The 23036-nt window shown below is 43.0% G+C and overlaps 2 protein-coding genes across 47 annotated transcripts in view; one reads left to right on the top strand and one right to left on the bottom strand.

Annotated features, from left to right (window-relative positions):
* The window catches only part of DCUN1D3 (defective in cullin neddylation 1 domain containing 3), a 59477-nt gene extending 45245 nt beyond the window's left edge, over positions 1-14232 (bottom strand). For 2 of the 21 annotated variants that reach the window (XM_086375413.1, XM_086375414.1), the window contains exons 1-4: positions 13953-14092; positions 9957-10185; positions 8954-9045; positions 7462-7537 (exon numbers count right to left, since the gene is read on the bottom strand). The gene's annotated coding sequence lies outside the window, so the exon portion shown is untranslated. Of the gene's footprint in view, positions 1-7461; positions 7538-8953; positions 9046-9956; positions 10186-13636; positions 13771-13952 lie in introns of those variants that run through there. The other 19 variants (XM_086375417.1, XM_086375421.1, XM_086375416.1 and 16 more) reach the window with 14 other exon arrangements.
* The window catches only part of LYRM1 (LYR motif containing 1), a 61572-nt gene continuing 52108 nt past the window's right edge, over positions 13573-23036 (top strand). For 6 of the 26 annotated variants that reach the window (XR_015154653.1, XR_015154654.1, XM_086375465.1 and 3 more), the window contains exon 1: positions 14283-14671. The gene's annotated coding sequence lies outside the window, so the exon portion shown is untranslated. Of the gene's footprint in view, positions 13757-14077; positions 14672-19094; positions 19249-23036 lie in introns of those variants that run through there. The other 20 variants (XM_086375466.1, XM_086375461.1, XM_086375452.1 and 17 more) reach the window with 9 other exon arrangements.

The raw sequence follows: 23036 nt of genomic DNA, 5'->3' as shown, positions 1-23036 counted from the left end.
ATAACAAAACCAAAATTTACAAAGTTTGAGAGCTTGTGGCTTGGAACATTAGATGCCACCTAGATTGGGGAACATCTGAGAGTTTCTCATTATGAAATCATGTGAAAACTTTGTATTAAACCAATGACAGAGAAAAAATGAAGGAAGAAAAGAATCTTAAGTTACAGCACTGTCACCATTTTGTTCTATTTTAACCTAATCTTGACTAGATAACTAAAAGATCCTAAAGGATGATGCTGTGAAAGTGCTGCATTCAATATGCCAGCAAATTTGGAAAACTGAGCAGTGGCCACAGGACTGGAAAAGGTCAGTTTTCATTCCAACCCCAAAGAAAGGCAATGCCAAAGAATGTTCAAACTATCACACAATTGCACTCATCTCACATGCTAGTAAAGTAATGCTCAAAACTCTCCAAGCCAGGCTTCAATGGTACATGAACTGAGAACCTCCAGAGGTACAAGCTAGATTTAGAAAAGGCAGAGGAACCAGAGATCAAATTGCCAACATCCACTGGATCACAGAAAAAGCATGTGAGTTCCAGAAAAACATCTACCTCTGCTTCACTGACTATACCAAAGCCTTTGACTGTGTGGATCACGACAAACTGTGGAAAATTCTTCAAGAGATGGGACTACCAGACCACCTTACCTGCCTCCTGAGAAATCTGTATGCAGGTCAGGAAGCAACAGTTAGAACCGGACATGGAGCAACAGACTGGTTCCAAATTGGGAAAGGAGTACCTCAAGGCTGTATATTGTCACCCTGCTTATTTAATCTGCAGAGTACATCATGAGTAACTTGGGGCTGGATGCAGCACAAGCTGGAATCAAGATTGCTGGGAAAAATATCAATAACCTCAGACAAGCACCGTTATGGCAGAAAGTGAAGAGGAACTGAAGATCCTCTTGATGAAAGTGAAAGAGGAGAGTGAAAAAGTTGGTTGAAACTCAACATTCCAAAAATTATGATCATGGCATCGGGTCCCATCACTTCATGGCAAACAGATGGGCAAACAATGGAAACAGTGACAGACTTTAGTTTCTTGGGTTCCAAAATCACTGTAGGTGTGACTGCAGCCATGATATGAAAAGACGCTTGCTCCTTGGAAGAAAAGCTACGACCAACCTAGAGAGCACATTAAAAAGCAGAGACATTACTTTGCTGACAAAGGTCCATCTAGCCACAGCTGTGGTTTTTCCAGTAGTCATGTATGGATGTGAGAGGTGGCCCATAAAGAATGCTGTGTGCCGAACAACTGATGCTTTTTAACTGTGGTGCTGGAGAAGACTCTTCAGAGTCCCTTGGACTGCAAGGAGATCAAACCAGTCAATCCTAAAGGAGATCAGCCCTGAATATTCATTGGAAGGAGTGATGCTAAAGCTTTGGCCACCTGATGTGAAGATCTGACTCACTGGAAAAGACCCTGACGCTGGGAAAGATTGAAGGCCGGAGGAGAAGGGGATGACAGAGGATGAGATGGTTGGATGGCATCACTGACTCGATGGACAGAGTCTGAGCAAGCTTCAGGAGCTGGTGATCAACAGGGAAGCCTAGCATGCTGCAGTCCATGGGGTTGCAGAGTCAGATATAACTGAGCGACTGAACTGAACTGACTAGATAACACATGGTTCAGAAAAATAAAAGACTTGAAACCATCTTTATAGCAACTTTTAAAAACTACAGTTTGAAACATGAAACAATTTATTACAAGATGCTGTATCAGATGAATGGCCCTTTACGTTGAGAACGAAATAGAACAATATCATTTACAGAAGAGAGGTTAACAACTAAATGTAGATAATGAATGATGACAGTGTTAAGATACACAGAAAATGTCAAAGTAACACAAATAATTAATACTTAAAAAAAAACCTCTAAATCATAGACTACATCTGAAAGCAGATTTCTTGGCTCCTACTACACAATCAAGATTGTACTATTTTTTCTGGGTTTTGCTTAAAAAGAAAGTACCTCCCACAAGTTTATTTCATTTCTACCACTGCTCGTTTTACTTCTCAAGATTCCCACTGTGTGAAAACCAATACAACAAAAAGTGATATGAAATTTTAAAAAACCTTGCCTCAGAATTTATGTTCATTTTAGGGTACACATCACACTGCACCTTTAAAGCGGCTACCAAGAAGAAGTAAGGCAGAGATCATTAGGATGGGGCAGCCTCAGCATCTCCAGAACAGAGAAAGCAGGCATAGGCATGCATGTATTCAAGAGATGGGGGTGGCTTTTTCTTCCTCCCCAACAGAACAAATGGGAACCCCTAACTCCTGTCTTAGGGAGTTCCAACAACAAGGGGTGAAAAGAACTAAAGATCAATCCAGGTTTTGAGGAATCTGCTAAAAGTGAGAGGAAGCAACATTATTCATTCTTTGTTATTTAAAAAAAGCCACCACTTCTAAAGTCTATGCTAATTTAAATTCTACACAACCAACTTATGGGCATTTTCACCATGAATGCATAAAAATAAATTTGTCAATTTGCTTAAGTTAAGCAAGTTTTTTAAAGCCACTCAAATTTAGACCTGTCTATTGAGTCCATCACCACAAAGGCTTTCATAAAGAAAGTATGGCACTGCACTAGAATTACTTAGTCTTAGAACTTATAAACACATCAGCTATTCCTACACAACCTTTATGATCTTCTACATCCATTTACCACCCCAACTATCGTTCCTCTAAGGTTTTTCTTGAAAGGATAAAAAAAAAAAAAATCTACTTTAATATCACCCTACCGACTTGATGGACATGAGTTTGAGTGAACTCCGGGAGTTGGTAATGGACAGGGAGGCCTGGTGTGCTGCGATTCATGGGGTTGCAAACAGTTGGACACGACTGAGCGACTGAACTGAACTGAAAGTAACATTATCCATGAAGTCATAGGTCTGATATGCTAGTTACGCTTTCATTAATACACGTTAAAAAAATATAGGATAAAAAGTATTCATCAGGCAAAAATCATCTCATGTACCATCAATAGTATTAAAAAAACACCCCTTTGTATACTCATTTCAGCAGCACATACACTAACAATGTAACCAAAGCCACACTTTGGGGAACAGTGATTTAGTACCAAATTCTTCGTTGCAGGTAAGGAAATAGGCTCCTAGAGTGGGTGTAACTTGCCCAAGGACACACAGAACTGGTGGCAGACTCTAGACTAGAACTGAGTCCAGTGGTGGTCTACTAAAGTAGAATCTACAGATGGGTAAGATACAGGGAGAATTAGTCCTTGGGGACTTCCCCAAGAAGTGAACTTCAAGGAGTTGCTAAGCCCTTTGACAGCAGATCCAGGTTTTTCATTTTCTCTGAGAAGCAATACACAAAACATGGTATTTGCCAGTGGACTTTCAAAGAGTGTCTGGATGGGCTGAAATAAATCTGTTGCTTCCTTCCCGAACTCTCATGTGGTTTTCCCAACCTCATTGAATCTCAAGGCGTGCTGCCAATGATAAAAATGTCTCCTGGATCAGTTTCCCACTTTTGGATCCAACAATATCCTAGCCACTGATCTCCTGTCCCCATTGCTAGACTCATGCATGCTCTATATGGTTTCAGGAGGAAGATTTTCCATCTCTGGGTTTTAGGCTAGCTTTGGAAACAGGCTGGAAGTTTCCATTACAGAGTTACTCCAGTATTTCCCAGATACCCAGACCTGGTTTTATTTTCAAGTGATAGATAACTTGTGTCTACTATGTGCCTAGCAATGTTTTATACACTGTCCCATACTTCCCATATAAGAGAAGGCGAAATGGTATCGTTCCTGGCCTGTTGGGAGCGGCCAATCCATGTTTCACTGTACATGCAGGCAGTTAATAATAACTAACATTATTAAATGTTTATTTATATGCCAGGCATTGTGCCGTGTCCTGCAAATGTCTTATTGACTCCTCACAACTATTTACTGTGATTATTTTCACTTAATACATGAAGGAAACAAGGCTTAGAGATGCTAAGTGGCTCATCCAAGGTCAAGTGACAAGTACATGGTGAAGTTCAGATGCGACTACACAGATGCTCTTACCTGTGCACTATGTACACTTGAAACTTTAAATTCACAGTCAAAGGAAGCATGATTTCTATGTATCTGATTTCCTAAAAGTGAGCTTCTTTATTGCATTAGGGCATGCATGTATTAAATTAAAATATATATATAACACATTCTGAGTGCCATTTCATACTGACTGAGGAAGAGTTTGCTCCTTGTAATCTGAAACTATGTAATTTGCACTCTCTTGACCAAAAAAAAATAAGCCATCAAATTAAAACTAAATGCATATTGTTACTTATCACCAAAATCAACTTTCAGTAACCTTATTCCTGGTGGCTTAGTGGTAAAGAATTTGCCTGCCAATGCAAGGAGATGGGATTCAATCCCTGGGTGGCGAAGATCCCCTCAAGGAGGAAGTAGCAACCCACTCCAATATTCTTGGCTGGAGAACTCCATGGAGAGAGGAGACTGGGTTATAGTCCACAAGATCACAAAGAGTTGCAAAGAGTTGGACAGGACTGAGCGATTGAGCACACTCACAACCTTATTCCTACTTTGGGGATACAACTGGAGTACTAATGTGGTATAATAAAAAATATATTTGGCCTTTGTCCCCAGTTACTACCAGAGGTCCTAAAACCCCTGGAATTCCTTTACAGATAGACTTCTTGTTATTCATTAAGGAGCAGGGTTTGGACCACACCTGAGTTTCTTTTTGATAGTTTGAATTGAGGCTACCTTTGTCAGAAAGCCCAGGCATATGACTAGAACTTTCAGTCCCACCTTTAGCCCTTAAGGAAGGGAAGGGTGGCTGAAGTTTCATCAACAAAGGTCAGTGCTTTAATAAATTATGCCTACATAAAGGAACCACAACTGAAACTGAAACAAGGCTAGGGGAGCTTCCGTATAGTCAAAGCTATGGTTTTTCTAGTAGTCATATATGGATGTGAGAGTTGGACCACAAAGAAAGCTGAGTGCCAAAGAATTGGTGCTTTTGAACTGTGGTGTTGGAGAAGACTCTTGACAGTTCATTGGACTGCAAGGAGATCAAACCAGTCAATCCTAAAGGAAATCAGTCCTAAATATTCACTGAAAGGATGGATGCTGAAGCTGAAGCTCCAATATTTTGGCCACCTGATGCGAAGGTCTGACTCACTGGAAAAGACCGTGATGCTGGGAAAGATTGAAGGCAGGAGGAGAAGGGGATGACAGAGAATGAGACGGTTAGATGGCATCACCAGCATGATGGACATGAGTTTGAGCAAGCTCCAGGAGTTGCTGATGGACAGGGAAGCCTGGTGTGCTACAGTCCATGGTGCTGCAAAGAGTAGGACATGACTGAGTGAATGAACTGAACTGAGGGGAGTTTATGGCTTCCCAGGTGGCACGACCTGCTTGCCAATACAGATAGACATAAGGGATGCAGGTTTGATCCATGGGTTGGGAAGATTCCCTGGAGAAGGGCATGGCAACCCACTCCAGTATTCTTGCCTAGAGAATCCCATGGACAGAGGACCCTGACAGGCTAGTCCATAGGGTTGCAAAGAGTCAGACATGACTGAAGCAACTTAGCACAGAGGGGAGCTTCAGGATTGGTGAATACACTGATGTGCTGGGAGGCTGGCATGCCCAGAGGGGACATGGAAGCTCTGGTCCCTAATTCAAATCTTGACCTATTCAGGTCTTCCATTTGGCTGTTTCTGAGTTGTAGCCTTTATAATGAAACTGAATTCATAAATATCACATTTTACCAGCTAAATGAGTCATATGTTCTAGCAAATTATCCATCGTGGGGGAGGGTGGTCATGGGAACCCCTAAATTTGAGGTCTGCCAGGCAAAAGTGCAAGGCGGAATTTGAGACAACCTGATACTTGCGGCTGGCACTTGAAGTGGGGCAGTCTCCTGAGACTGAGTCATTAACTTGTGGGAACTGCACAAACTCCAAGCAGTTTGTGTCAGAAGTGAACTGTTGGATTCTCAGTGATGTCAGAAAATTGTTGAAGGGACAGCATAATTAACCTCAGGAGAAGAGATCCATATTACAACCAACTTAACTGATAGTTATTTAATTGAAGCCGCCTCCCTTGATCTAATCATTAAATCTGTAGCTGTCACCAATTCAGAGCAGTACTTGCCATTTTCAGCACTAGAAGAAAATCTGGCCTTATGTCAGATTCACAAGTACCTGGTAGAATAAAATTTCTATTAAAAGACTAACGATGTAATGCGACCTGCTAAAGAGACCATGTAATGTTACAGAACTATGAAGTCAAAATATATTTTCTTTAATTATTTTAGTTGTAGTTTAACTCACATTTAGTCCCCATGAGAGAATCATGAATTACCTCAATAGTTTACATGTAACTGTTCCCTTTGGATAACAGACATTGTTAAATGACAATCACCACCACACAGTATTATGTACTTAACTCAAACCCTAATGGACCCAGGAACAATACGTTCGCTCTTGTTTGCCAACTTCTTATTTGTCAAAAACAAAAGTCAAAAGAGAGATCTCAAAGAAGTTAGGCTTAAGCAGTCAATCATGACCAACTAGTCAATCTTGAAGACCAATCTGGTCAAACCAGACACTGCACTCATCCCTTCCCATCAGGAACACACTTTTCAATCAGGGGAGAGAGTACCGTCGTCAGAGACCTGGTCAGGGGCACTGGATTACCCAACTCCAAAGGTCCCCGTTCTCCTCCTTGTAAATGGTGTTGTCCAGCATTGGGCAACCTTGTGGGCCTGTTCCTTCCTGATCCACTCTTCTCCTATCAAGTGCCACTGTTAGCAATTTCTACCTTTTCCCAGCTGGACAACCAATGGAATTTCTCCTCACCCTGTGCACATGGCCCACAATATCATCACTGCCACCACTCTGCACTCCCAAAGGCCTGCTTCCTGAAATGTTCTCCTCCCGAGCAACTGAACCCACATTATCTAAATGCCTCTGCAAAGGTGTTTAGACTTTTCTCTTGCATATAATATTAGTAAACCCCCAAGCAAAATTCTCCTACCATTGACATCAGCTATAACCAACTGTTTTGAGTAAATGACTGGACAAGTGACTAGTTATTTCAAAGAAAAACTAATTTACTAGGAGAAAAAGAATCACAAAAACATCCTTTAAAATGAACACATCACTCCTTACTTTTGAACTGTACTCACGCAGAATAAAGAAAACGTCATCACTCTGAGAATCTGGAACTTCTAGCACGTCTATAATCTTGCCACCCAGAACACATGCTGCTAGAGTCCCAGCACCCTCACTGGAGTAGTATTCCTTGCCTTCCCTTCCTGTTTAAAGGCAGCCACTAGGTGGTCATCAAGTAGATATAAAGTAAATGTTTAATTGGAAACAAATTTGTTTCACGGATTTTTTTTTTTTTAAAGAACAAAGCAGTTGTATATATTTTCACAGAGCCATTCTAAAAATGTTTTGTCCATGGATATACCTGGATTTTCCTGTTCATATTCCAAGGCAGGTCACTGGAAATGGGAATATGCAGGTCAGCATTTTGCACAGGCATTCTGGACAGCATATAGAAGAGACCAAACACCAAGGATTCAATTAAACTCAAACAAACTCTACTGAGTGCCTACAAGGATATATTTAAGGCAGTGTAAATGAGAAAACAAAATCAGTGCAGAGAAGTCCTATACCTGCCAGTACCTTCTCTGTAACTGTAAGCAAGTTTACTAACCTTTATAGATTCCCATTTACCTTCTGCTTTTTGATCTGTTTTCAGCCTCAAAACATTCTGATCGACTGAAATCTTATGGGGAAACCCAATGTAACAGCAACTTTAGCAGAGTCAAACTTGGGTGTGGTGGTGGGGAGCAGGAGCAGTGAAATGGAAGCTAGACAGCAAGATGAGGGGGTTTTCCATGTCTACCACGGATATACTCCACAAATGACCCCTGAGAGGGCTCTACATATCCCAGTTTGAAAAATTATGATGCCAGATATTCTAAGACTCTTTGAGGGTCTTCTTCCTGCTTATTCTTAGCTGGACAAAGAATTAAATGCATTCAATATAGTAAATGCTATGACTTGAGTCTTGTTCAGAATCAAAGTTATAGTCACACACCAACTCACTTTTAGGCAAACATTGCAGAAACCAAATACTTCATCAATCAAAAAGAGTTAAAAGCTATAACCAAACTCTGTGACCTTGATATGGTAGAAATGATCTACTTTTAAAATAATGAGAGCAAGTTTTTCCAAAGCACTGTATCCTAGACTGACCAGCAGAGATTAAGGCAAAAATGACAAGTCCTACACTATGCAGTGATGCTACCCAAGATCCTTGGTCAGTCATCATATCTGGTCTGGATCTTCAGGCCTTGGTGACAGAATCATTTTCAGTCCCCAGGTCCTGAGGCTGAATCCTCCAGCAGAGCAGGGAGAACAGGAACAAGGATTATGCATTGCAGCAGTATGCAATCTAAGCTTGCATGATACAGTCCAGCCCAAAACCCAACAACACACCTTGGTCAAAGGACACTGCTGAACAAGGACAGGCCCTCAGGAAGTCAATAGTCATCAATATGATGCCTACTTTTTTCATATAATCAGGTTGGTATCAGGGCACTCACTGACCATAATGATTTATTTTGATACAAGGACTATTCACCACCTCAAGATCCCTTTACTGAGCTTCCCTATTCTGATGTATGGTATTTAAATAGTTTCATCTTAAAGAAGAGGATTTGGCATTTCTCCCCTCCCATTTTCCCCTTTCTACATATCACAACTTCAAAAGATTAGTTTGAGCCACTTCAGATAATTAATATGTTAAGTTCTTACTTGTAATCATTCACTAATTGAATAAGACAGGTGCTATAGTAATCGCCTTTCCCCCCCAAAATAAGTAGATTCCTCCATGACCAAGAAAAACAGATATAAGAACTGGTAAAACTAGATTTGAATTGAAATACACTAACTCAATGAAACACTCTGGTCCATTGTGCAGAGAGCTTCAGAACACTGTTCCAACATTTAGGGAGAATTGATCCTGGTTCACTGGTATCAACATCTGTAAATAGACACAAAGAGGTAACTGTAAGTAATCAAGAGCTGGGGGAACAGGAGTCACCACGTAATTACCATTGTTTCATTCAGAGTTACCACATCTTCACCTTAAAACAACTGGCAGCCAGTGTACAATTAACTCCTCTTACTGCAGCACAAAACAGTAGCAAAATCAGGTTAATTTTAAGTCATCTAATGCAATGCACACCCACAACTCCAAAAGTAAGTGGCATCAACTCTTCTTTCAGAAGAGTTTGTCTAAAAGCCCCAGGAGTTTAACAAACTCACTGGTACTCTAGATTAAAAGGCCAGTTCAGGTCTGAGAATCTAAATTCATTTAGGTTTGTAGATTCTTTCCCCAAACACAATTAGTGGCCAATGCAGGGGTCAATGGCTTCTCCCTGTATTCAAGTTCCCCTCCTACCCATCCTACCCATTTCACAAATAAGAGCCACCAGTCTCCAAACTGACTGATGAAATTTCAGCCTACAGGGTATTTTCATACTTGAGTTATAACTGAAGATGAATAGTGGACATCTTAATAATCCATTAGCTAGATTAAAATCCAACATTAAGATACAACCTAGACCAAAGCCACATGTGTGCATGTGTGTGTGTATGTGTGTGCGTGCACATGTGCACTGTTGCTTCAGTCCTGTCCAACTCTTTGCGACCTGATGGACTGTAGCCCACCAGGGTCCTCTGGCCATGGGATTCTCCAAGCAAGAATACTGGAGTGGGTTGCTATGCCCTCCTCCAGGGGGATCTAGGGGAGGGATCCAACCCAGGGATCAAATCTTGAGTCTCTTGCATCTTCTGCACTGGCAGGCAGGTTGTTTACCACTAGAGCCATCTGGGAAGCCTGTGTGTGTGTGTGTGTGTGTGTGTGTGTGTGTAAGTGAAAGTGTTACTCACTCAGTCATGTCTGATTCTTTACAATCCCATGGACTGTAGCCCATCAGGCTCCTTTGTTCATGGAATTCTCCAGGCAAGAATACTGGAGTGGGTAGCCATTCCCTCCTCCAGGGGATCTTCTTGATGCAGGGATTGAATCCGGGTCTTCTACATTGCAGGCAGATTCTTTACCATCTGAGCTACCAGGGAAGCCGTCACATATAATCAATTCTCAGTTCTTTGAGTTACTCTGCAGTATAAAGGGTAGAGTCTATTGTTTGCCTAATTCTAGCTGTTCACTTGCTTGCCAACCAAAGACTTCCTATTTACATTCAAGTTGGGGTTCAGTAAGTCAGTTCAGGCTCAACTCCAACCCTTTCATTACCCCCAGGACTGCCCAGGACTATTCAAGTTACTTTTGATAATCCATTTACCCATGCTAGAACTTAAAACAGGTGACAAGTCCAAAATTTCTGATTCATTTTTCGCAAACACGAAACAGTTTTACATAGCATTTCTGATACTAACTTTACTACAAACAGCCCAAGCAACATTTAAGTCTCTCAAATGCCTAGCTCAAAGAGCCAATTCACTCAAAGAACACACTAGTCACTGTTGTGGTGTTCAAAAGAAACAGCATATTCTGACTGTTTCAGCCCACTGAAACATTTGGCTCAACAGGGCCAAATCAAGGAGTCCTGATTGGGCCTCTCAAGTGGACAATCTGGTCAAGGTGAAGCTGAGAAGCAACTGGCTACTAGAGATGAATGGCCCCAACAGAAGGCAAAAGTAGGTTACATCACTTGGTTACATGCCAGCCCAAAGATGCCGACAGAGTGGGATTATGCCCCAATGGTCATTTATCTAACGTAATCCAGAGTGAACTTTTAGCACCAACCTACACACACACCTCAGCTGAATGTTATTAGTCATCAGGCAGACCAGACAAAAATGGAAATAGCGCAACATAAAATCTGCCTTCCTACGAAAAACAACTTCAAACTTAAATTGTAATGGTCATCTTGTAGACCAACAGGGGCATATTATTATCATGTGCCCAATCTTCAGCCCTAAATTCACAGCTAGAAGCAAAAGAGGATTCATATACTAGAACACATTTGGGATACCCATTATGGAATTTTAAAAAGCATGTAAGACGAAATCCTATAAGGAAAAAGGCAACCTCTCAATTGAACATCCCACTGAATTCTTAACTTGTGGCTTGAGATTCATCTGCCAGAAAAGACCCAGATAACCACTGCCTCCTCCTCTCCCACTCTCAGCAGGGTGACCTTTTTTCCCCTACAATACTCTAAGTAAAGTGAAAGTCGCTCAGTCATGTCCAACTATACAGTCCATGGAATTCTCCAGGCTAGAATACTGGAGTGGATAGCTGTTCCCTTCTCCAGACAATACTCTAAGAGTATCCTTAAAATACTATGTGGCAAGACTCTGGGAAAAACAACAGAATTACAAGGAACATCATTTTCTATATCCTTCTCCTTCTTGCTCTTATTTTGCCTACCTATTCTGAGCCCAGCCTCCATCTCTCTGACCTAAACTCTTTTCACTCTTCTCTTTGATCACTGCTGCTAAGTCTCTTCAGTCATGTCCGACTCTGTGTGACCCCAGAGACAGCAGCCCACCAGGCTTCCCCGTCCCTGGGATTCTCCAGGCAAGAACACTGGAGTGGGTTGCCATTTCCTTCTCCAATGCATGAAGGTGAAAAGTGAAAGTGAAGTCGTTCAGTCGTGTCCGACTCTAGCGACCCCATGGACTGCAGCCCACCAGGCTCCTCCGTCCACGGGATTTTCCAGGCAAAAGTACTGGAGTGGGGTGCCATTGCCTTCTCCGCTTTGATCACTAGGCTCTAGCTATTACTCCTACCCCTATCCTCCCCGACCTCCTCTTCACCATTCCTTTCTTCCCACTCTTTGGAACTTGCCATACTCCAGCCCAGTTTCTGCACTAGCTAGTCCCTAAACCTGGAAGTTTCCTCCTGTATTTTTGCAAAGCGGGCTCCTTTTTATTTAAAGCTCAACTTCAGTGTTGCCTTCTCAGAAAGGTCTAGACTGTACCCCAGTCAGACACTTTCTATCACAGCACTCACAATCACAGATAAGAGCTGATTTTCTTCAGCTCTTATCAAAATCCAATTTGCTTATTTATCTGTCCCCACCCCACTCCAATGTATGCTCCATGAGAGCATGGACCTTACTGCGATGTTCTTCTTTGTACGCCCACTGCCTAAAATACTGGCTAGCAACTAGTAGCCTGTCAATAAATGTTTGTTGAGTGAATGAATTTTGGACTTTGTATTCAATGATTCCAAATCACTAAGGTGAGAACAGTAGTCATTTTTTCCTTTTGTTGCATTTCTGTGAAACATCCAAACATGCTGTTACTTGTACAATGAAAGCATTAAATATTGTTTTATCAGGCCTGAAAGCCCTGATGAGTAGGATGGAACCCATTATGATAATTCTAGCAATATGCACATAAACTCAGTTACAGAGGGACAGGATTTACAGACACTTTCTAATCATCAAAGGATCGCTAAAATTTGGGAACCATCTCTTCAAGTTCTTTAGAAAACAGTTCCAGACTCACAAGGACTTTCAAAGAAAATATCAACACCAAAGTAGGAATCATTACACTTCGCTCTGAAATCCATACTACAGGCTAAAGAAGCACTACTCTCCCCACCCCCCCCCTCACAAAAACCAACAAAACATCAACAAAGAGATCTTCTTTTCAAATCATTCTTTGCTAAATAATTTTTTCACATCCGTTACTGGTTTGTATTCTTCCCTGAAAGAAAATTAAGCAAATCATGCTGTCTCATGTAAGACCACCTATACACAAAGAATAAACTAAATAAATAAGATGGAAATCTGCACAAGCCAAATTTGTCACTGAAGACTTGTGTGCCAGACACACAAAAGAAAAAATAAGAGCTATTGTCCAATTGTAGAAACAAAAGAGTAATACGGGGTTTTCTGTTCTCCAAAGTGCATCATGAAGTGTGGGTGGAGAGAAACAAGAAATCTAGAATTAGCCTAACATCAAATCATTTTGGAAAGAGTTGACAACATTTAAATTCCTCACACATAAAGTATTTAGAGCAAGAGACCTTGATTCCTGGGCTATGATGCCATTTAGGAATCCTTGCAAGGGCTTTGGAATTCCAGTATTCAGAGGGTAAAACGCTCATTTTAATAGGGAGCGACCAGGGATTGAGAGATACTTCCAAAGACAGACAGCTTGTAACTGAAGTATTACAAAGCTTGCAGTTAAGACCTGGGATGGAGGCGGAACACCAAATTCAAAAGAGGTAACCAAGATACCAAGTGCAATAAAGAAAAAAAAAAAACCACAATTACCACCTAGTCACGGAGAATTAAAGTGGAAAGGAGGGCTATGCACGGGAGAAGATTGTAGGGGGGGGGGAATGGGGAAAAAAAAACAATACATTTGTCACTCTGTCCCACTTCCTATACAGGATACGGGCAAAGCTTCCAGCCCCATCACCTCAGGCACAGATAGTTATCGTATATAGCAATGGTGCATAGGAAGGACTTCAGGTCTGAGCCCCTTAATTCCAGGGCTGTTAATGATTAAAGAGGAAGATGGGGGTGGGGAGGTAGATGAGGGCGGAGGGAGCTGGAGATTCACCCACCACCTCTCGTTTGGGCTCCTACCTCACGGCGCTTACAAGGCGCAGAGGACCAGAGTCCGTGCCCCCTCCAGGGCAGCTCCGGCCCCCAGAGCCCCAGGCCCTGGGTTGAGGGGTGCTGGCGGTGAGGAGGCAGGGACAGTAGGTAAGTTTTCTGAGCCCTGCGGCTGACACGCCACAGGCTCCCCTCACAGCCTCTCCTTCCAGCGGGACCAGTCCAGACAAGGAGCTGATTTCCACGCCTCCCCTTCCACCCCCCCTCCCTTTCTCGAAGGTACCCAGCCCCCGCCCCTTCATCTCCCAAAGCCTCCCCTTTTCCTCAAACCCCCCCTCAAACTCACAGCTGCTCCAGAGGTTCCTCCAGTCAAACCCTTTCTGGAAACGACGGCGGCCCGGCGGGTCCAAAACACCTACCATCCCCGCTCGCGTTTCCAGGTTCCCTACCCCCTCCGCCGCCGCCGCCGCCGCCTCTTCTCCCACCACTGCCGCCTCCTCCCCTTCATCTGCCGCCCACCAGCGGCGGCCGCCCCGAAGCCCCGCCCCCTCCATCGTCTCCTGCATCATCACTTCCGGTAACCCCGCAGGCCGCCCGCTTCGGCAGGCGGAATAGGAAAGGAGAGAGGAGGGAACGAGTGGCAGTTTGCGTCATGACGTACGCAAAGACGTACGAAGCTGTCCCCAAGTAAGGGCAAAGACTTAGCAACGCGGAGGGAGGGCAAGGAAGAGATGGAGTGGACCATTTTTTTCGCTGGAATAGGGTGGCGAGAGGAGAACGAAAAGGGGAAAAGGGAATTAAGGAAAGGATGAGTTTGGCTATCTTGTTGGGTATACGGCGGAGCGTGATCTAGAGTTTGAAGTTTAACGAAGGGTCGAGCCTACCCTCGACTTGGGACTAATGCTCCCACAGAAGTCCGTCCGGTGGTTTGGTCCGGTCTGGCCTACCAGACCTGCTAGAGAGCTCAGTCCGCCGCCGCTCAGCTGCGCTCCCGGCGCCGCCTCCTCCCAGCCTGCCGGAGGCTGCGGTGCTTCTGTGGGTGGGGGAAGGCTGGACTGACGCAGAGTGAGTGTTGAGGATGGAGACGCCGACTCCTGGCGCGGGAAACGGGGAAGGGGTGGACTCCTCAGGGGCAGGGATGGGGTGGGGGTGGGGGGGTACGACGTTGCTAGGAGACGAGCCTGTGTGACCCCAGCCTCGCGAGGGCTGCTTGGTGTCACCGCCGCTCGCCTCAGGAACCTGCTAAGGGAAGCGGCTTGAGGGCCAGGAAGGGGAGGCCTGATTTGGGAACGCTGAAATGCCGATTTGGGGCCCATCTCTGAATCCTTTGGATTCCCCCAATGTGTTGATGAATGGGAGATTAATAGGGGCAAATCCGGAGGCGAGGCGTCTAGCCGAGGAAGGTTGACACAAACGAGTACCCTGCACGATACTGAGATTTTCTAAGATATAGAGAACTAGCTTCTTAAATCCTTTGGTCCACGAAAAACGTTGCTACGGGAAATTTTTCGAGTCCGGGAGTAACTTAAAAAGTAAATCAATAAGGTAGATATCAGCAGGTAAGAAATGCCCCAAAGGAAGTAATATCAGGTGAAGTGGTAGAAGATAAGGGGAAAATGAAAGTCGCTCAGTCGTGTCCGACTCTTTCCGACCCCATGGAGTGGGTAGCCGTTCCCTTTATCCAGGGGTTCTTCCCAACCCAGGGATCGAACCCAGGTCTCCCTCATTGCAGGCAGATTCTTTACCAGCTGAGCCACAAGGGAAGCCCAGAAGATGAGGGGAGGGCCACTCTAAATCAGATAAGACTGTTCAGAGGAGGCCGGGTTTGCAAAAATCCCAGAAAAGAGGGAAGCTAGGGAATGAGCTTTCTAGGTGGAGAAAAGAAGGTATCTAAAGAAGGAAACGGCGAGAAAGTCAGATGCTTGGATCAGAAAGGGAAGAACAAGAGTCAGAGTGGTCTGTGATGGAGAAGTGGCATGGCCTGATCAAGCATAGCTTAGCCCAAGGCGAGAGCTTAACTGTTGGGTTACTGGAGAGTTTAAGAAGGAGTGACAGATCTCATTTACAGTTTTAGAAAATCATTCTTGGCTCCTGAATAGAGAAGGGTACAAGTGGTCAGACCTGTTTGGCAGCTGTTGCAGTAGGCCAAGGGAGAGGTGACAGTGAAATGGAAGAATTAAATTCAGAATGTATTCTGAAACTAGAACTTGCAGGACTTGTTGCCAAATTGGATATGAAGTGTATGTGAAAGGATGGAACCAAAGATGACTCCTCAGAGAAAATAGTTTGGAAGGCACTCTATTCTTTTAAACATACTAGTTTTGATAAGTTTGTTAACTGTCCAGGTAAAGATGTTGAGAAGTTAAATATGAAAATCAAGGGAAAACTCAAGAGAGATAATAAATGTAGCAGTTTATTCCTAAATCACCTAAGAAGAGAGTGCAGATAGAGAGGAAGGCCTCTGTGGGAAGCCCTATTTTGCTTTGTTAATCAAGGAATAAAAAGTAAATTTAAGAATGCTGGTGAAGTTTTGAAATTGGGCAATTTTGGCTTAACTGTTGTGCTGTTAAATGTTTATGTATTGAAACATACTCTTGGCAGGGTAGGGGAGAGGAAGGCCACTAAACTCCTTGGGGCTCTTTACATTTAGATATCCATAGAAGGAAAAGCCAGCAGAGGAGACTGTACATATAAAGCCTCAAAGATAAAAGGAGGCCCTGTAATATTCTTGAATAATGGGACCCACCCTCATAATCACTGAGACTCAGCCTGGAAGTTCTGGCTCAAATCTCTTTCTTCCTTTCCTCTGCCAGCTGTCAGTGCTTTTGGACTCCTGCTTAGGTGGTTTGTGTTCACTGTAACAAACCTTACTTTGCTTATTGTTTATGGGTCTGACTATCCTGTGAATTGTTTCTTCTTTGTGCCCTGTTGGCTCCTCGTTCAGAGCTTTGCCCATAGAGCCCAGTGTATAGGAACTGTGTGTCCTTAATGTATAAACCATGAATTTCAACACCTTCTGACGAAGGAGCATTTGTCCCTGATGTTGCTGCTGCCTCCATCACTAGATATGGTTGATTTCATAAAATCTAGAAAGAGTATCAGAAGAATAATCAGAAGGGACTTCTCTGGCCGTCCAGCATTTAAGACTTCATGCTTCCACTGCAGGGATTGCTGGTTCGATCCCTGCTTTGAGAACTAAAATCCCATATACCAAAAAAAGAAGAATCAGAAGGCTTGGATTTCAGTCCTGGGTCACTACTGACCAGCAGAATGGTCCTGTTCTTTGAGCTTAAGGGGTTACAGATTGGCCTAGATTACAGATAACAAAATGCCTGAAAACATGGTTTGGCCCATAAATTGATCTAAATTATTTTTTTTAATTTACTTGCCAAATTAAAAAATTCAATTTTCAGCTTCATTTGAAAAAGTGACAATCTGGCAACACCAGCCTGAGTTTCCTGCACAGCAACAGTCAGCTGGAGCCCGTGAGATTCTTTTCCCTTCCTCTACCTGCCTGACCCCTATGGACATTTGATTTGCAGTTCTTGGTTTAGAGCTCTGCTGTCTGTCTGTACGCACAAACTACATGTAACTATTTCAATTTAAATGAAGTAAAATAAAAAATGCAGTTCCTCAGATGTACTCACCATATTTCAGGTACCCAGTGCCAGCGGCTACCCTGTTGGACAGCAAAGATAGAAAATATTCCCAACATTGAAGAAAATTCTATTGGTCAGTGTTGGACTGGAGAAACTTAAAGATGCTCTCAGGTCTAATCATTCTGCACACTAAAGATGGATAGTGTGGCTATCCATGGATAGTAAAGTCATTGCTCCTACTCTGAAGGAAATTTGTCTAGTAAAGAGCTCCTGTGCCTCTGCAGATGGGGAAAGTGGTTCATTCAATAGTTGGCGGGTACTTGGAAACTGTCATGAAGGCGGAGACCCCCTGTGCGGAGTAAGGCCTATATATCAGATGGTTGGATCAGGGGTCAGGTGTATCTAAGGCTATAAGCAGAGCCCTTTTGTCTGCTTCTTAATCCAATTCCTTAGGACTTATCACAAAGAAGGGGTTTGAATGTCTTAAATGTTTCGTGTTCTCTGACTTACCTAGTTCCTTTGAAGGGTTCAAATCTTGGATAGTCAAGTTATGAATGAATGACTGGGGTTGATCTTTAGCATTGACCAAGTTCCCTGATGGCTCAGATGGTAAGGAATCTGTCTGAAATGCAAGAAACTTGGGTTCAGTCCCTGGGTCAGGAAGATCTCCTGGAGGAGGGAATGGCTACCCACTCTAGTATTCTTGCCTGGAGAATTCCTAGGACAGAGGAGCCTGGCGGTTGCAAAGAGTCAGACACAACAGCAAATAACTCAATGCCTAGTGCCCACACATACGACACACTTCCACACACACCTCCTACTTCTGGTAATTTGTTCTCATTTCTCTGATTGACCTCATCTTTGTCTCTTAAAATACGGTAACAAGAAAGCAGTTACTTCCATTTCTTTTTAATTGAGAGACTGAAACTTGGTGTCCATTTAGAGTTTCTATCCCTCAGGGGGCAAATAGCTGAACATCTCAATGGTTACTATAGCCTGATTGGAGTTCCCCTTACAAGTATAATCTTGTGTGTGCTCCTGTGCTGATATATTTAGAATGAGTATATGTGCCTTATATGATCTTGTTTGGGATAGTTTAGAAACCTTCCAGACATAAATATTTTTGGTTTTTCCCTGTGTTCTAAAGATTTCCTGTGTTACAAAGCCTAACTTAATTTCTCTTCCTTTGTGTATATAATCTATCCTCTCCTCCATGACCCTTAACTCTGACACACCATATTGTCAATTTCTTGTAAAAAGATGCTGTTTCAGAGAATAGCTGTAGTATGATTAAGTACACCACACAAGCATATCCTGAGATATGCAAAGCAGTGTGTGGCATTACACTTCCCTTTTTGGATTCTAGTAACCAAAAACTGAATCCAGTCAGGAAATAAGTCCATGGGGTATGTGTGGGGCAATAAGATGAGGCCCATAGTTTATCTTGAAAGTTATTCAGTTTAGATAAGATGATACTGTATAGGATATGGAAATGCATTAGAAAGTAGGGAAGGATAACAGATCTAGGAGAAAAGTGCACTGAAGGGTAAGCAAGCAAGGAGTAAGAGATAAAGGAAGAGAAATAGGAAGGGAAGCTTGAACATGCTCTTGATTTTGGCACCTGCATTGTATTTCCAGTAAGAAGTATGTGCTGTGGTCTGAAGATAAGCAATGCCTCCAGCAGGGTTGGTTAGTCATACTGAAGAACAATAGCTCTTTACTGTACATGGATTATTAATAATCAGAGGGAAACAGCTTTAGGAAAATCCATTACTACCACAAAGCAATAAATTCACCAACAGACAACACATTTCTTTTCCCTCCTCTGCAGACAAAGTTTAGCATAGATAAAAGAGGCCTCACTGTTCCTCCTTTATTTCCTATTTCAGGTAACATTTTGCCTTTGTTAACTCCCAATGCTAAGTGATTTACGTGGATAATTATGAACAATCCTTACAGCAGCTCTTTGAAGAAGGTTCTATTGTTACCCCATTTTAAGAAATTGAGGCTCTGGAAGATTAATATCTTGCCTGATGTGGTGAGGTCAGTATTCAAACTCCAATTAGTTCATTGTTTGTATTATATCTCTCTTCTTTACATGTGTGGAAATTTTTTGAATGCCTGAAATCAAGGTAGTCATTCTCTATTCTGCTATCCTGGGCAAGAAAATCTGTTTGCTTTGACATTATAAGAACACTTCAATTCCCTGCAGGTTTTCCAGATGACTAAAGCTTTAAATTATAATTTTGGGAGCTGGTTTTGAACCCTGATCATTTGCGTGCAATGGACCTTATTCCCCCAAAGGATTGTTTTTATGAAAAAAAAGTACCAGAACCTCATTTTTCTATGTGTTTGTTTCTGTCGACTACAAATACATTCACAACCTGAAAGTAGAGTGTTTTACTTGGTGGGAATGTTAGGACTCGAAGCCCAGGAGACAGAATCTCAGATAGCCCCAAGAGACTTCTCTGAGGAAGCAGAAGAGAGAGTCAGGCTATATACAAGTTTGCAACAAAGTAGGCAGGCAGACTGAACATCAATTATTGTTAAGTATGGAAAACCAGATACCAAGTTAAAGGAATTTAGCACTCTTCTACATATGGGAAGATGTAAGAATCTGAGATTATTGAAGTCATTTCTTCCTATGCATCTCAGCTGTCTGAGGCCAGCATCCTGCTTTTTTTTTCCTTCACTATTCCCTCCTCCCCCCACCCCAGAGCTCCTCAACAATCACCATGGAGAGTAGAGGGGCATGGCATTGTGTCCCTTTTTGGAAGCCCTCATTCACATTTGAAGGCCTGAAATCGCTGATGGCTTTTACATCCTTGTTTATTGATATGGCAGGAAATATTCAATTTCACAGTTATAAGCTTCATGGAAACATAGTATATCATTTCAGTCCTATAAGCAAACCCTGCTGCGCTGCTGCTGCTGCTAAGTCACTTCAGTCGTGTCTGACTCTGTGCGACCCCACAGACAGCAGCCCACCAGGCTCTCCCATCCCTGGGATTCTCCAGGCAAGAACACTGGAGTGGGTTGCCATTTCCTTCTCCAATGCATGAAAGTGAAAAGTGAAAGTGAAGTCACTCAGTCGTGTCCGACCCTCAGCGACCCCGTGGACTGCAGCCTTCCAGGCTCCTCCGTCCATGGGATTTTCCAGACAAGAGTACTGGAGTGGGGTGCCATTGCTGCTAAGTGGCCTTAAAAGAACTTAAGAGTGAGGGTTAGGTAATAGCTGTGTAGACTGCTCTGCTGCTGCCGCTGCTAAGTTGCTTCAGTCGTGTCCAACTCTGTGCGACCCCATAGATGGCAGCCCTCCAGGCTCCGCCGTCCCTGGGATTCTCCAGGCAAGAACACTGGAGTGGGTTGCCTGAAAGTAATAAGACTGCTTTCCCAAATAACACTTGAATCTTCAGTTCTTCATCCTGATACCCACAGTGCCACTCTTGAAAACATCATTGTGAGGGTTAATTAGTATTTTTAAATGCCTTAGGGTCTTCTGTTATGAAACCTGGCCCAAATACCAATGCATATATCTCAGGATGAGAATGAAAATTACTGGTAATTATTCTGTGTGGGTAATTTTTTTTTCTTCTAACAAAAGTATTTTAAGCTCCAACTCTGCCAGGCATGGAGTATAATGGATAAGACAAGGTCCCAACCTTATTCCCTCTCCCCCTCCCAAAACACAGTGAATAAAGAAATGCAGGTCAAACAGAAAATTACAATAGAGTAGGAAGAACCTAGTGTGAAGACATTGGCTTAGTGTGAAGAAGACAGTCTGTTAAAAGCGATGAAAGCCAAAGGATAGGAATCAGCAGTTAAGCAAAAAAAAAAAAATAAAAGAATATTTCAGTTGTATGAGTTGGAATCTTCATTTGGCAAAAAGGAGGAGTCCCAGGTCTAAGGAGAGAGGGCAGCAGGACACAGGATAGGTAACAGTTGGTGCTTGGTGAACATAAAAGTGGATTTCTCTGGGTGAGTTTCACGATCACCCTCCTCCCCCCCACAAATCATAAAGTAGTTGGGAGAGAAATTTGGCTACGTTATATTCATTGGTGATGACTTTTAAAATTTTATACATAGGGACAGATCTTGAATGGATGGAAAGAGTCTCCTTCTACCTGGGGTTTGGAAGTCAGTTAACTTCCCTTGCCTTTCTGTCCCTTGTTTGTACTGCAACACTTTTTCTTCAGTAGATGGCAAAGCCTCCTGGGAGTGCAACATTTGAAATTTTGACATTCCTGAGACCAGAGTCATTCTTCTATAAATTTCATCTGAGGAAAGGGAATTTTCGTCTCTGCTCTTAACTCCTTAGTGTTCATGTGGTGATGTCTTTCCAAAGGTGAAAGAAAGTGTTCCAGGGGTGGGGAAAATGGTGAAGTGGATAAAGCCCCTAGTCCTAGCAAATTTTCCCATGCGTGCATGCTTGCTAAGTGGCTTCAGTCATGTTAAACTCTTGGCCACCCCATGAACTGTAGCCTGCCAGGCTCCTCTGTCCATCAGATTCTCCAGGCAAGAATACTGGAGTGAGTTGTCATGCCTTCCTCCAGGGGATCTTCCCAACCCAGGGATTGAACCTGCATCTCTTTTGTCTCCTGCATTGTCAGGCAGGTTCTTTAGCAGTAGCTCCACCTGGGAAGCCCAATCTTCCCATAGGCCTCCTGCAAAACTAGATTTAGACATGCCAAGTACTTAACATGTATTTTCATTCTCAGTAGCAAGTGGAAGAGTGAGTGGGTGGTGCTTTTTTTTTTTTTTAAAGGAAATTGATCACTGCTTCTCTCAAGTCCCCATACTGATTCCAAAATGAAAACAGGGGAAAAGTTGCAGCTAGAAAAATAACCATCTAGCTTTTTTGGCTCTTAATCCCAGCTTTCCTGTCAATTAGGTAGCATTAGGCAAGACTCTCGGAGAAGGCAATGCCACCCCACTCCAGTACTCTTGTCTGGAAAATCCCATGGATGGAGGAGCCTGGTGGGCTACAGTCCATGGTGTTGCTAAGAGTTGGACACGACTGAGTGACTCCACTTTCAGTTTTCACTTTCATGCATTGGAGAAGAAAATGGCAACCTACTCCAGTGTTCTTGCCTGGAGAATCCCAGGGACAGGGGAGCGTGGTGGGCTGCCGTCTATGGGGTCGCACAGAGTCGGACATGACTGAAGCGACTTAGCAGCAGCAGCAGCAAGCAAGACTCTTCACCATCTGTAAGGTTGGTAGAATCACCAAATACTTATGGTATTGTTTGAAATACAGCATGTTTTAAAAAATGTAAATCAGGTCAGGCCAGTATACTGTTACTTGCCTAAAACCTACCAGTGTCTTCTTTTGCTCTTAGATTACAAATCAAACTGCTTTCCAAGGCCTGCTTTCCCAACCTGTGTGGGATTCTATACACCTATCGCCTCACTTCCCCCATAGACTCTCAATTGTGTTAACACAGATTGGTTCCCACTTCATAGCCTTTGTCCCTACTGTTCTTTCTTCCTGCATCTTCTTCCCCTGAACTCTTACCATTTATAGGTTCCTTGATACCATTCAAGACCCAACTCAAATATCACTGACTATCCAAAATAATCACCACCTCTTCTCATCTATATCATATTATTGTTTCATTCTTTGAGAATACATATCACCAAGAAAAATTGTTTTTCTTGTATATCATCTGCCTCTGCCACTTGAATATAAACTGTAGGTCAGGGACCGTGGCTGCTTGTTTATCACTGTATGCCTAGAACTGCATGTACCTGGCACATGGCACTGAATAAATGTTAGATGGATGGGTGGATGGATTCTTGGGAGGGAAGAGTAAGACCTGCAGGGTAGTAGT

This window comes from Bos grunniens, chromosome 25 (genome assembly GCF_055505025.1).
Source record: "Bos grunniens cultivar Pamir isolate PY7600 chromosome 25, Bosgru_T2T1.0, whole genome shotgun sequence".
In the NCBI taxonomy this organism is placed as follows: domain Eukaryota; kingdom Metazoa; phylum Chordata; class Mammalia; order Artiodactyla; family Bovidae; genus Bos; species Bos grunniens.
The sequence above is the reverse complement of the archived record's forward strand: the minus strand, read 5'-3'. Positions and strand labels throughout refer to the sequence as shown.